The following is a 15,458-nucleotide window of genomic DNA, read 5'->3' as shown; positions in this document are numbered from 1 at the left end:
CCAGGGCCCCAAAAAACTCTCATCGGGGCCCCTGCAGGGCTCGGGGCCTGGGACAAATTTCCCCATTTGCCCCCTCCCCCCCCGGCATCCCTGAGAGAGAGAGAGAAGCAGTCAAGAAACACCATAAAAGCAGAGAAGGCAGCAGAAAACCAAGGACAGCCAGATTAACACTTGAAGCATGACCTTGAGAAAAGCTCAGGGAGAATTTTGTCAATAAACAGATCCTAACAGAGACATACCTGACTGATTGATCAACTTCTCCTAATAATGGAAACAATCACCAAGACCAAGGACAGTAGCTAACTGCTTGGGTCAAAAGGGGTAGCAATACTCCTGGGGGAATTCTGGGCCAAAAAACTTGAAAATTCTGCACACAATATTTTAAAATTCTGCAAATTTTATTTGTCAAAATAACAGTACATAATCACGCCAGTTTCAATTATTTTTGTAATTTATTTCAAAATACCTATCGGCAAGTATGTCTGTAACAATACAGACACACAAAAATTCCCTCAAGAGTAGAGTATTAAAGAAACCCCTATGACAACCCAGTTCCTGTTTCTCTGCCCATGCCCCCCTGCGGAGCCCAGCTGGGGGCCAGACACCTACCATCCCTCCACACCCAGAACGCATCCACCCCCGCCCACAGCCCAGCCATGGGTCCCTTCTAGCCCAGACACACACACCTAGAATGCATCCATGGGCTCCCCTAGCTCAGACATCTGCACCCTCCTCCTCAGACCCAGCCATGGGGCCCCCAGTCCTGACCACTACCACCACCACTCCACTACTCAGAAACCCAGGGGGAGAAACAGCCTGATGCTGGGTCCCAGGCTTGTGTGGAGTTTCCTGCCTGCCTGTCTCCTTCCCTCAGGGCACGCTGGGAACTGCAGCTGCCAGGAACCCTCTAGCTCCCTTCCCCACTCTCAGTCAGTGTCTTCTATGTGCAAACAGGGCTCTGCTGGGTCCAGCATCCCCTAGTGGCAGCCAGCAGCTCTGCAGCCCATTTCTGTTGGGGAAAGGAAATTCTGGGCAAAACACATTAAATTCTGCAAAATTCTGCATTGTGCAGTGGTGCAGAATTCCCTCAGGAGTATCAACTGTACCTTTTTTTCTGGGTGTCATTAGAGATCACACAGTTTCCTTTCACAGCCCCAGCATGACCTTGCATTTGGTTAATATGTACATAACACTTTCCTTTTATGTAAAGCTAGCTGAACTGAGCTATAGTGGACTGGGAGTCAGCAGACCTAAGTTCTATTCCTAGTTCAGTCACTGGGCGACCTGGGCAAGTCACTTCATCTCTCAGTGCCTCTGTTTCCCCTCCCACCCTTGCCTGTTTAGATTTTGAGTTCTTTAGACAGGAGCTATCTCTTGTCATGTTCTGTACAGATCTCAGTTGGGGCACTATTGTAATACAAATAACAATACACTAATTGCTAACATGAAAAAACATTAAGGCTGTGATTTCCAAATATGCCTAAAGGAGTTAGACACCAGTGATTTTTGGTACCTAACTCCCTTAGCCTCACTCTAAAAGAATATTAGAAAAATGTGATTCTATGCTCAAAGATGTCTTAGGCTGTCAAGCAGTCTCAGGATATTTCCCTATTCTCAAAGCCTACACACAAATTAATTACATTTTTCACAATGCTTCCATGTCAGCAACTGCTTGTCAGATTTTCTGCCTCTCTCCCTCCTTGCATACATTACAAAACCCATGCTGAGCAGTGTGCCAGGGCAAGCATGCACATCTAGCAGACTGCTCTGCAGCGTGGAAATGTGTTGGACAGTGGGGAGGCAGCAATGCACATCCCAAATGAATAACAAAATTGCTTTATTATCAGCCATTGCTGTGCTGAAAGCCACCATGTCACAGACAGGACATCACAGGAACCAAAGTGAGCAGAGTAGATGGGCCAGAGAAGGGCTTGGTTAGGGGCTTTCAAAGTTTCTGAAGGCTGGTAAAGGGTGTATGACAGCAATTTTTGGAAAATATGGTTTTCATCTTAAGACTACAGTAGCTAAAGGAAATATCTACACCCCACTTGCTCTGAGGTGTTGATTAAGCACATCTACAGCAGAGCAAGCCAGTCTGTCTTCACTATCAGAATCACTTCAGTTACGTTTAAGGTTTCCCTCCCTCCTGTGGATCTCACAATGTAACCTCTCCTCTCTGTGTCTGTTTCTGAGGCTGAGAACTCTTTGGGAAGGGATGGTCTCCTTTTAGTTTTTCATACAGTGCTGTACGCACTATCAGTGCTGAACCAAATGGGGTTGTGGCTTTTATGGCACACCTCTGACTTGGGGGCTGGCTGTGCTGTCCCAGAGGAACTGAGAGAGGGCATCGTGCCTCAGGATCTCTCACAAAATCCCCCAGTCTAGTTTGAGAGGTGAATCATATGCCTAGGTAGTGATTTTTGGAACCATTACATCTATTGAGATACAGTACTTCTATGGCCTCCATTATCACAGTATCTGAGCAACTCACAATCCTTAATGTATTTATCCTCACAACACCCCTGGGAGGTAGGGCAGAGCTAGTACCACCTTTTCACAAATGGGGAACCAAAGCACAAAGAAATTTAGCAACTTGCCCATTGTCACACAGAGTAGGGAGTTGCACCCAGGCCTCCCAAGTCACAGACTAGTAACCTAACCCCTTGGCTAAAGGCAAGGTGAGGTCCTCTGGCCTGTATTATGCAGGAGGTCAGACTAGCCCTTCTGGCCTTAACAATCTGTCAACTGGTGAGCACTTTCTCAAGTAAGTATGTTCAATGTAAGCAAAGGTCCCATAACATTCCCACCCAAGTGTGTCCATATCCCACCTGGGGCAGTTATAGAATGGATTACGGCCCGGGCTACATATTATGCAAACAGTGATTTTTTAAAAAAAGGTTACTTTGCCATCAGGCGCTGCTGAGAGAAATCTCATTGTGAGAGAAGAGAGCTCTCTCCACAGTTCAATTGATCCAGATAAACTCTGATACAGACAATGGATGTGACCCTGAATTTCCTTCCCACCGCACCTTTGCAGTCATAGCTGCCATAATTGATCATACTGTAAAAATCACAGGAAAAATGGTATTTTTCTCACCCACATGCAGGCAGAATTTATTCATCAAAAAGAAATGATCTATGGTTGTGATCTATGTGCTTAGAGGCCCTTTTGCACCTTAATAATGACAAGCTCAGAAGAAATAAATTACAGAGCACAGAAGTACGTTCCACATAGGCAATCCAGCAACCTCTGTGGCCATCCATTTTAATCTACTTGGACACTATGTTGTTATCTTTTTCTTCAGGGGAAACTAGTTACAAAACTTTGGAGCAGCTGGCATTTGTACCATCTCTTATTTCAAGTGATATCCCATTCCCTTCTCTCTATTCCCCCCTAGATGCAAAATGTGGCTTTGGTGAACCAAATAGAAATAAGACCTTTCGGAGGATGATTCTTAAGTTAACAATCTATTCATGCAACACAGACTGCATTTATAAATCCTTATTCCTCCTCTTTTGGAAAGCCAGGGATGTCATAGTCCCCCTTATACCTAGTTTGTCTTTTACACCAGGACCGGCTCTACAGTTTTCACCATCCAAAGCAGCGCACCGAATTGCCGCCGCGGGCGGCGGGGGCAGTCCCTGTGCCCTTAGGGCAGATAGGCGCATTTCCCCAGTGGCGGCAATTCAGCGGCAGCTTCTAAGTTTAGCTGAGTCCTCCCCGGACAGCTAAATATAGAAGCTGCTGCCAAATTGCCGCCACCGCGGAAAAGCGCCTGCTACCCTAAGGGCACAGGGACTGCCCCCGCCGTCCAGGGCGGCAATTCGGTGCGCTGCTGGGGGCAAAACAACAGGGACTGCCGCCCCTTTCACATTGCCGTCCCAAGCACCAGCTTGGAATGCTGGTGCCTGGAGCCGGCCCTGTTTTACACACAATAGAAGGGCACAATTCTGATCTTACTGGGTATGTCTACACAGCAAAGAAAAACCTGTGACTGTCCCAGGCCAACTGACTCAGGCTTGTGGGGTACAGGCTAGAGGGCTGTTTCAATGCTGTGTGGACTTCTGAGCTCAGGCTGCAGCCTGAGCTCTGGCCCCTCCATCCCTCCCTACACTGTCCTAAAGCCCAGGTTCCAGCCCTAACCGGGAAGTCTACACAGCAATAAAACAGCCCCTCAAACCAAGCCCTGTGAGCCCAAGCCAGCTAGCATAGGCCAGTCACAGGTGTCTAGTTGCTGTGTAGACATACCCAGTGACACTGGTGTGAAATAGGAACAGCTACCTAAGCAAACAAGGTGACAACATTTTGAAAATGAGAAGAGAAAGAGGCCCACAGTTGTATCTATATCAAGGAACAGAATCTCCTCCTACACTTCTGTGGAGATACTGCTGACTTGGACTCATTTAATAAACAGACTGCCTTGAATAGTTAAGTTCAAACCTAGCTAATGTTCTCTAAGCCGGACAAACTCAACCTTTTCCTAATACAGGTGCAGGGTGATCTTTAGACTGAATGTAATGAATTAAGTAGTAGGTTCCTGCTAGTCCATCAGATAGCCCTGATGTAGCTTAGAATAGTATTCTATTCCATACAGGGTCTTATAGGATACACAACACTGCAGTGTCTGACAGCCTTCCAGTAGTGCATTAAGTGACACCGGTCATGTAGGGTTCATTCTCTCATCCTGCAGTTAAAATCCATTTTAGGGTGCTGCATCAAATGCTGTGCCAAGCACATGGGACATTTATGGTTTAATTCTGTTCAGTTAGTTTTCAGTCTAAGGGCTGGTCTTCACTACGGGGAGATCGACATTGCTGCAATCAATGCAGCAGGGGTCGATTTAGAAGGTCTAGTGAAGACCCACTAAATCGATGACAGAGCGCTCTTCAGTCAACCCCAATACTACACATCTCAGAGAAGAGCAGCAAAGAATCCTGTGGCACCTTATAGACTAACAGACGTTTTGGAGCATGAGCTTTCGTGGGTGAATACCCACTTCTTCAGATGCATGTGGTGGAAATATCCAGGGGCAGGTATATATATGCTAGCAAGCAAGCTAGAGATAACGAGGTCAGTTCAATCAGGGAGGATGAGGCCCTGTTCTAGCAGTTGAGGTGTGAAACCAAGAGAGGAGAAACTGGTTCTGTAGTTGGCAAGCCATTCACAGTCTTTGTTCAATCCTGAGCTGACGGTGTCAAATTTGCAGATGAACTGAAGCTCAGCAGTTTCTCTTTGAAGTCTGGTCCTGAAGTTTTTTTGCTGCAGGATGGCCACCTTAAGGTCTGCTATAGTGTGGCCAGGGAGGTTGAAGTGCTCTCCTACAGGTTTTTGTATATTGCCATTCCTAATGTCTGATTTGTGTCCATTTATCCTTTTCCGTAGAGACTGTGCAGTTTGGCCGCTGTACATAGCAGAGGGGCATTGCTGGCGTATGATGGCGTATATTACATTGGTGGATGTGCAGGTGAATGAACCGGTGATGGTCTGGCTGATCTGGTTAGGTCCTGTGATGGTGTCACTGGTGTAGATATGTGGGCAGAGTTGGCATCGAGGTTTGTTGCATGGATTGGTTCCTGAGCTAGAGTTATTATGGTGCGGTGTGCAGTTACTGGTGAGAATATGTTTCAGGTTGGCAGGTTGTCTGTGGGCAAGGACTGGCCTGCCACCCAAGGCCTGTGAAAGTGTGGGATCATTGTCCAGGATGGGTTGTAGATCCTTGATGATGCGTTGGAGGGGTTTTAGCTGGGGGCTGTATGTGATGGCCAGTGGAGTCCCGTTGGTTTCTTGGGTTTGTCTTGCAGTAGGAGGCTTCTGGGTACACGTCTGGCCCTGTTGATCTGTTTCCTTATTTCCTCATGCGGGTATTGTAGTTTTGAGAATGCTTGGTGGAGATTTTGTAGGTGTTGGTCTCTGTCTGAGAGGTTAGAGCAGATGCGGTTGTACCTCAGTGCTTGGCTGTAGACAATGGATCGTGTGATGTGTCCGGGATGGAAGCTGGAGGCATGAAGGTAGGCATAGCGGTCGGTAGGTTTTCGATATAGGCTGGTGTTAATGTGACCATCACTTATTTGCACCGTGGTGTCTAGAAAGTGGACCTCCCGTGTAGATTGGTCCAGGCTGAGGCTGATGGTGGGGTGGAAGCTGTTGAAATCGTGGTGGAATTTTTCCAGAGTCTCCTTCCCATGGGTCCAGATGATGAAGATGTCATCAATGTAGCATACGTAGAGAAAGGGCGTGAGTGGACGAGAGCTGAGGAAGCGTTGTTCCAGGTCGGCCATAAAGATATTGGCATATTGTGGGGCCATGCGGATGCCCATAGCAGTGCCACTGATCTGGAGATATATATTGTCATCAAATTTGAAATAGTTGTGTGTAAGTATAAAGGCACAGAGCTCAGCAGCCAGTTGTGCTGTGGCATCATCAGGGATAGTGTTCCTGACAGCTTGTATTCCATCTGTGTGTGGGATGTTTGTGTAGAGAGCCTCTACATCCATGGTGGCTAGGATGGTGTTTTCTGGGAGGTGACCAAAGCATTGTAGTTTCCTCAGGAAATCAGTGGTGTCACGGAGATAGCTGGGAGTGCTGGTGGCATAGGATCTGAGTAGAGAGTCCATATATCCAGACAGTCCTTCAGTGAGAGTGCCAATGCCCGAGATAATGGGGCGTCCAGGATTTCCGGGTTTGTGGATCTTGGGTAGTAGATAGAATAACCCTGGTCGGGGCTCTAGGAGTATGTTGATTTCTTCTGGTGTTAAGTGCAGGGAGTGTCCTGAGTAGATGCTGTAGTTTCTTCAGGACCTAACCAGATCAGCCACACCATCACTGGTTCATTCACCTGCACATCCACCAATGTAATATACGCCATCATATGCCAGCAATGCCCCTCTGCTATGTACATCGGCCAAAATGGACAGTCTCTACAGAAAAGGATAAATGGACACAAATCAGACATTAGGAATGGCAATATACAAAAACCTGTAGGAGAGCACTTCAACCTCCCTGGCCACACTATAGCAGACCTTAAGGTGGCCATCCTGCAGCAAAAAAACTTCAGGACCAGACTTCAAAGAGAAACTGCTGAGCTTCAGTTTATCTGCAAATTTGACATCATCAGCTCAGGATTGAACAAAGACTGTGAATGGCTTGCAAACTGCAGAACCAGTTTCTCCTCTCTTGGTTTTCACACCTCAAACTGCTAGAACAGGGCCTCATCCTCCCTGATTGAACTGACCTCGTTATCTCTAGCTTGCTTGCTAGCATATATATACCTGCCCCTGGAAATTTCCACTACATGCATCTGACGAAGTGGGTATTCACCCACGAAAGCTCATGCTCCAAAACGTCTGTTAGTCTATAAGGTGCCACAGGATTCTTTGCTGCTTTTACAGATCCAGACTAACACGGCTACCCCTCTGATCTCACAGAAGAGTAAGTCAACTGGAGAATGTCTCCTGTCGATGCTGCACAGTGAAGACACCCGGGTAAGTCAACCTAAGTTACGTTGACTCTAGCTACATTATTCACATAGCCTAACTTAGGTCAACTTCCCCAGATAGTGAAGACAAGCTCTAAGATTTCTATGGTAGGGGTCCACGAACCACAGGTGGAATTTCCAGAGGGGTTCGCACCTCAATTCAAAAATTTTTAGGGGTCCACAATTGAAAAAAGGTTGAAAATTACTGATCTAGTCTCACCTCCTGCATAACACAGGCCATAGGACTTCCTTGGATGACTTCCTGCTTCAAGTCCAATAACTGTGCTTGAACTACAACATGTCTTTTAGAAAAGCATCTAACCATGATTTTAAAATGTCCAGTAACAGAGAATTCAGAGGACTTACAATGGAAATAACTCCTTCAGTTATTCTACATCACTTGTTCCAGGTTTTAAGATTCTCTTCTTGTACACAATATGTTCTTGTGCACAACATGTTCTAGGAGAGCACATTATTTAATGCCATAATGGAATTACATGCAGCAATGCAGTTTATGCTATCCTTTATCTTTCTAACTGGCAGCAAATGTGATTATTTTTATCATATGCTTATTCATTTTCTTGAATCACTGTTTCATTAGCCATAATCTGTGCTGCATATATTATTCATGGAACAATACATATCCAGCATTTTTTTGGTGGCTTTTTTTAAAAAATCACCATCAAACGACTCTTGTCTTCCTCCTCCCCCCGTCCCTGAACCCCTAAACCAACCTTCTTAAAATTAATTTTCCACTAAGGCTCATTTCAGTTAATTTTCTATAATCTGGTATGTACTGGACAGTGCTACAAGGAAAAGATTCAAATCCATCTGATATGTAATCACAGGAAAAATTTATATTCCTGCTTTTTATGGATGGGTTTAATTTTCTTTGCATGGGAAAGGTCTGCCCCTTACAACTCACTGTATAAAAGCTCTTCGCAAAAGCAAAGTACATTTCAACAGAACACAATCATGCATAAAAATTCAAACAATTGAAGTGTCAACCTAGTGGGACTCTTCATTACCTTTCATCTTGGGGAATCATTTACCATCCCTTTTCACCTGGTGATGCTGAGGCACCTGGATGTTAAGTGACCTTGCTGAAATTTACAGAGCAGGTCTGTGGCAAAGTTCAGAATAGGATCTTAGAAATGTAAAGCTAGAAGGGACCTTGAGAGGTTATCAAGTCCAGCCCACTGCACTGAGGCAGAACCAAATAAACTTGGACAATCCCTGACAAGTGTTTGTCCAACATGTTCTTAACACCTCCAGTGATGGGGATTTCACAATCTCCCTAGGAAGCCTATGCCAGAACTTATTTACCCTTATAATTAAAAAGTTTTTCCTAATATTATTAAAATGGTACTAAATGTCTATTTATGAATAACTACTGTAGTTATTTTGCTACAGTAATAACAACACATTGCACATATATAGCAACAGTCAATGGAGAACCTTAAATCATTTTAATGAGGCATGGTGACATGGTGTGGTGATTTCCTCAAGGTCACGCAGCAAGTCATTAGCATAGCCAGGAAACAGAAGTCGGGTCTCCTGACTCTCAGTTCCCTGCTCTACCTACTAGCCCACATTGTCTCTGGTTACACTATATAAGAGATCAGATTCTGTCAACAAAGGCAAAATGCATGTGTGATGTATTGATTTGGTGGGAGAGCTCTCCCTGGGGCAGGGACCACCTTTTTGTTCTGTGCCTAACACAATGGAGTCCATGACTAGGGCTCCTAGGTGCTACCATAATACAAATAATATTCAAAGGCATAAGCATTGGTGGGCCAGTTGTTGTGCCTTTGAGAATCTCCCTTTTAGTTTGTGAAACTGCATATTGGTTAGTGTCAGGTTTTCCAGTGACTCGCAGTTTAAGTTCCGGACTCTAGACACCTTACAAAGGCTGGATGTTCAGAACCAAAGAGCTTAGAAACCCATTAGGCATCCTAGGCTGAGCATTCAAAAACTGAGGCACCCATAAGTTGAGACAGCCACAGCATCACCCACCTTCAAAAATTCTGGTTTTAGTTCCTACTTCTGTCTAAAGATACTGCTATAGTTTCCAGTACCATATGTATATGAGCACCTCACAACACCCCTGTGAGACAGAGAAGTACTATTATCCCATCTCACATATGGAGAACTGAGACAAGACTAAGTGATGTACCAAGGTCTCCCAAGCCCTAGTCTAGTGTTCTAACCACAGAACCATCCATCCTGTATGGTTTTGCACATTTATTTAATGGTCACTGAACCTTTTTATGTTGCAAACTGTTTTCTGGAAGTTTAAGCTGATCCAAGAGTTTCTATTCCAACTTCCTTTTTTTGTTTAAATAGAAGTTAAAGTTTTGAAATAATTGTTCAGTTTTGTCAATCTGATTGCCTCCGCTGAGCATTATTATTCTGACAAGAGAGTTCTTCTAGACAGGGCTGATGAAATTAGCTAAAGATGAGAACCATGAATGAAGAATGTAATCAAGATTAATACCTTCATTTTGGGGGGTTGACAAGGTGGATGCACACAGCAACTCTTTCATCTATTAAATCCTTTGGTCCTAAAAAAAGAACTGAGGTTCTGGTCCTAGTTCCGCCTGGTTGGGAGAGAGCTTTAATTTGACAGCATAAGCAGAATGTTTCTGAATTAGAGTCAGCCATTTTTCTCCGATGACAAAAGGTGCAACTTGCATGCAGAATCCTTGTGTAGCTTACAGACATGTTAGTGCTGAGTTCAGCTGTTGGGGTCGTCTGGAAAAACCCTTTCCCTGAACTGATAAAGATTAAATTACCTGTGGTTGAAATACATATCTCCAACTAATGGCCAGGGCATGAAGCATTCTCCACAGCCCCTCACCAGTCACTGTAGCTGGATTGAAGTGTGACTCACAGCTCTATCTTGCACCTTCCTGGTAGTTCCAACCCCTGAATCCATCTAAGCATAGATTCATTGATCTCGCCCTTAGCTTGTTCCCAAAGTATGCCTCTGCAACAGCAGTTTCTAAGCCAGCATTGGGCCCTCCTCTCCCATATGTAGTGGGTGGACAGGCTACCCCTTGTATCTGATCACTGTCATAACATTTTTTCCCAGATCTGTACCTTAGTGTCCAAAATATGGGTGTTAGCATGAAAACCTCCAAGCTTAGTTACCAGCTTGGACCTGGTATCGCTGCCACCAGCTAAGAATTATACAGTGCCTAGCTCACTGTGGTCTCCCCAAAACCTTCCCTGGGGGACCCCCAGACTCAGATGCCTTGAGTCTTACAACAAAGGGAAATAACCCCCACCCCTTGTTTCCTTGTTACTTCCTCCCAGGCTCCCCTCCCTGGATGACCCTAGGAGATTCCCTGCTTCCAGTCCTGGAAACACAAGTACCGAGAGATCTAATCTCTCCCCCTCACCCAGAGGGTATGCAAAGTCAGGCTTAGTAAATCTAACACAAAGAGATTTTCCCCCTGACTTCTTCCTCCCACCAATTCCCTGGTGAGCTGCAGACTCAATTCCCTGGAGTCCCCACTAAAGAAAAACTCCAACAGGTCTTAAAAAGAAAGCTTTATATAAAAAAAGAAAGAAAAAGACATTAAAAATAGTCTCTGTAATAAGATGACAATATACAGGGTCAATTGCTTAAAGGAAAAAAATGAATAAACAGCCTTATCCAAAAAGAATACAATTTAACACATTCCAACAACTACACACATGTAAATACAAAAGAAAACAATATAAACCTATTGTCTTACTATCCTTGTACTTACAACTTGGAAACAGAAGATTAGAAAGGCAGGAAATAGAAAAATCACTCTCAGAGCCAAGAGGGCACAGACATAGGACAAAGAACAAAGGACTCACACCCAAAACTTCCCTCCACCCAGATTTGAAAAAGTCTTGTTTCCTGATTGGTCCTCTGGTCAGGTGTTTGGTTCCCTGTGATAACCCTTTACAGGTAAAAGAACATTAACCCTTAGCTATCTGTTTATGACAATCACTCCCTTCCCCATTCAAGGATATTCCTGAGCTGTCAATGAACATGCTGCTAATGTGTGAATTTCACCTTGTGTGGTTAGATTATTGCAGTGTAGGCACCTGGAGATCAGGACAGGGATTTCAGACACAAAACCTAACATATTGAATATATGTAGGGACAAAATTAAAAATGCCAAGGCACAAAAAGAGATCAAACTAGCTAGAGACAAAGGGTAACAAGAAAAAATTCTACAAATACATTAGAAGAGGAAGACCAAGGACAGGGTAAGCACATTACTCAAGTAGGGGTGGGAAATAACAACAGAAAATGTGGAAATGGCAGAGGTGCTTAATGACTTTTGTTTTGCTTTTCACCAAGAAGGTTGGTAGTTATTGAATGTCTAACATAGTGAATGCCAGTGAAAATGAGGTAGGATCGTAAGAGGCTAAAGTAGAAAAAGAACAAGTTAAAAATTACTTGGACAAATTAGATGTCTTCCAGTCACCAGGGCCTGATGAAATGCATCTTAGAATACTCAAGGAGCTGACTGAGAAGACCTCTGAGCCATTAGTGATTATCTTCGAAAAGTCATGGCAAATATAGTGTCCATCTATAAAAAGTGAAATAAGGACCATCCAGGGAATTACCAGAAAGATAATGGAGCAAATAATTAAGCAATCAATTAATTTGCAAACATCTAGAAGATAATAAGGTGATAAATAACAGTCAGCATGAATTTGTCAAAAACAAATCATGTCAAATCAACGTTAGCTTTCTTTCACATTGTAATAAGCCTTGTGGAGGCGGGGAAGTGGTAGATGTGGTATATCTTGATTTTAATAAAGCTGTTGATACTGTCCTGCATGACCGTCTCATAAATAAACTAGGGAATGCAACCCAGAGGGAGCTAATATAAGGTAGATGCAAAAGTGGTTAGAAAACCATTCCCAGAGACTGTAAAAGCAGCAAAGAGTCCTGTGGCATCTTATAGACTAACAGAAGTTTTGGAGCATGAGCTTTTGTAGGTGATTTAGATAATGGCATAGAGAGTACACTTATAAAGTTTGCAGATGATACCAAGCTGGAAGGGTTTGCAAGTGCTTTGGAAGATAGGATTAAAATTCAAAATGACCTGGACAAACTAGAGAACTAGGATGAAATTCAAAGTACTCCATTTAGGAAGGAACAATCAGTTGCATACATACAAAATGGGAAATGACTGCCTAGGAAGAAGTACTGTGGAAAGAGATCTGGGGGTCATAGTGGACCACAAGCTAAATATGAGTTAATAGTGTAACGCTGTTGCAAAAAAAATGAACATTCTTCTGGGCTGTATTAGCAGGAGTGTGGTAAGACACGAGAAGTAATTCTTCCACTGTACTCTAAGCTGATTAGGCCTCAACTGGAGTATTGTGTCCAGTTCTGGCCACCACATTTCAAGAAGGATGTGGACAAATTGGAAAGAGTCCAGAGAAGAGCAACAAAAATGATTAAAGATCTAGAAAACAAGGCCTATGAGGAAGATTGAAATTTGGTTTGTTTAGTCTGGAAAAGAGAACACTGAGAGGGAACATGATAACAGTTTTCAAGTATGTAAAAGATTGTTACAAGGAGGAGGAAGAAAAATCATTTTTCTTAAACTCTGAGGAGAGGACAAGAAGCTTAAATTGCAGCAAGAGAGATTTAGGGTGGAAATTAGGAAAAAACTTTCTAACTGTCAGGGTGGTTAAGCACTAGAATAAATTGCCTAGGGAGGTTGGGGAATCTCCATCATTGCAGATTTTTAAGAGCAGGTTAGACAAATACCTGTCAGGAATGGTCTAGATAATTAGTCCTGCCATGAGTGCAAGGGACTGGACTAGATGACCTCTCGAGGTCCCTTCCAGTTCTATGATTCTATGAAATTAACAGCTGGGTAGCACAGAGGGAATCAAACTCATGCCAAAAGGCCCAAGCCATGGTTCTGTACCTTACTGACCTACCTCAAAAGACTGCATGACCTCCTCCTTGGCACCCTAAGGCTTTGATGTGAACAGGAGGGATTGGAGCCACAGAACATCTTCTCCCCATACCACTCAGCACCTTGTGAATTTCTGAGCAGAAACCTGCATCAGATTTTAATAGAATTAACTCGCAGGTTCCCGTGCTGAGGTTTGCAGAGGGTGGAGAGCTAGTGTGTACCTTAATGCCACATTTCCTAGTTTTCAGAGGTTTAAGTTTGTCTTACATTAACTCTTACTTTCCTGGTTTCTAGAAGGTTAAGCATAGGTACACTAGCTGTTCTGGAAGGGTACAAGGCACTGCTGGTTGACCTTAATTCTGCATTGGCAAAGTTTTAAACAGGGAATTTCTCCCCTTTTTTTTATTTTGAGGAAGTGGTGGGAATGAGGAGGTCATGACGGGGGATCATCTTTTAGGGGGCAGAGAGAGGCTTCCACTGTCACTCAGCTATGACCTCTGCCCTCCTCCTGGCTCATCAATGCCCCCAGTAGCACTGTAGGACTACAGGGTGGAAGGCAGGTGGTAACTGATGGTCTCTGAGGAGCAAGGAAAATGGAGGAGAGCCCCATACCAGCAAGGGAGCTAATATAGGGAGAAGGGGCTCTGTACAAGCTTCAATGGCATAGGAGGATTAAAGAGGTGTAAAGTGACCCATTCTTCTCAGACAAATCAGAATAGCCCATGGAGATGAATGCTGCCTGACAATAGTTCTAAGTGTGAACTAACTCATTCATCTCAATGGGTGTTCTTCCTCCCAGCCCCTCCCCCATACTGTCAACCCAACCCCTGTTAAATATGAATTATCAAGACAATCTCTCTATGCATGTGGATTTAATAAAATAAGCTCCTTAATGGGGGCTGGAGGGGCTATATATTAGGAATCTCTTGACCAAATGACTCCAAATTTGTACCAAGTAGTATACCCATTCTGAGAATCGTACTACGCACAATGATTCTAGAGTATTTTAAAAATTAAAAGATGCTCCTGTTACGAGGGTGGGGGGGTCTGTATTCTTGGGAACCCCTTGGTCAAATTACCCCAAATTTGCATCACAAACTGTATACTAGCCTCTGTTGTGGCATACAAGTTTTCAAGGCTATCAGTTATGCTTGTGGATTTTAGAGCATTCTGACTATTAAAATCAGCTCCTTATTGAGGGAGAGGGGGATGGGGGTTATCTGAGGACACCATTGACCAAATGACCGCAGCTCATACCACTACTCCTAATATGTCACAGCACTATTATGGTGAAGTGATAGTATCACAGTTGAAATGAAAATCTGGTGCCACCTTAACAGGAGGTGAGAAAGATGGCCAAACATTCTGCCCTTTGGGTTAGAGTATCATTTGTAAAAGTTTATTGTAGCTTTTCCACTGCTTAATTTTATACAGCAGTTTGTGGCGTAAAAAATATCACTGGATGTTTGCTATGACTGTTTTTAAAAGGACCATAGCCCACGTGACTACATTTTTCTAGTGTCTGACATTTCCCTTTCCCCAAGAACTCTATGTGTGATCCCTTGGTTTGTGTAATTGAGATGAGTAATGGTGTCTGTGTTTATTTTTTGTGATAAACTTGAGTTACTGCTCTGTGTCTGTATCCTGACACTGTATCAGCCAGTGTCAACCTTACCCCAGTCCTTAGACTAGAACTTTTCCTGATGCTCAGCAACCCCTTTTGGTAATGCTGACATTGATGAGAGTCACAGCTACTTACTTTTCTTCAGTCAGTCCCACTGTTCAGGAAATGGATGAGGTCTGTGCCACATGATTTCATTACCATAATGCTTCTGTTTACCACAAACTTTTGTCCTCCCTCTGTTTAATGTCATTTTCCTAGATGATACTTCTTAAGTAAAATCTGAGCATGCATGTGAATATCAGAGCACTTTGAAATATCAGCTCATAAGCCAGAAACTTTGTTCCCTGAGCATAATCTCTAGAAGGAGCTCCGACAGAGCTGAGCAATAAATATGCACAACACATTCTCAGAAAGCTACCAGGACTCCAACTC

At 43.8% G+C, this 15,458-nt stretch overlaps 1 protein-coding gene across 1 annotated transcript in view; it reads left to right on the top strand.

The window, feature by feature from the left end:
* The window catches only part of TYR (tyrosinase), a 73,590-nt gene that overhangs the window by 43,846 nt on the left and 14,286 nt on the right, over positions 1-15,458 (top strand). The gene's annotated exons all lie outside the window — the stretch shown is intronic.

This window comes from Gopherus flavomarginatus, chromosome 1 (assembly GCF_025201925.1).
Source record: "Gopherus flavomarginatus isolate rGopFla2 chromosome 1, rGopFla2.mat.asm, whole genome shotgun sequence".
NCBI lineage: Eukaryota > Metazoa > Chordata > Testudines > Testudinidae > Gopherus > Gopherus flavomarginatus.
The sequence above is the reverse complement of the archived record's forward strand: the minus strand, read 5'-3'. Positions and strand labels throughout refer to the sequence as shown.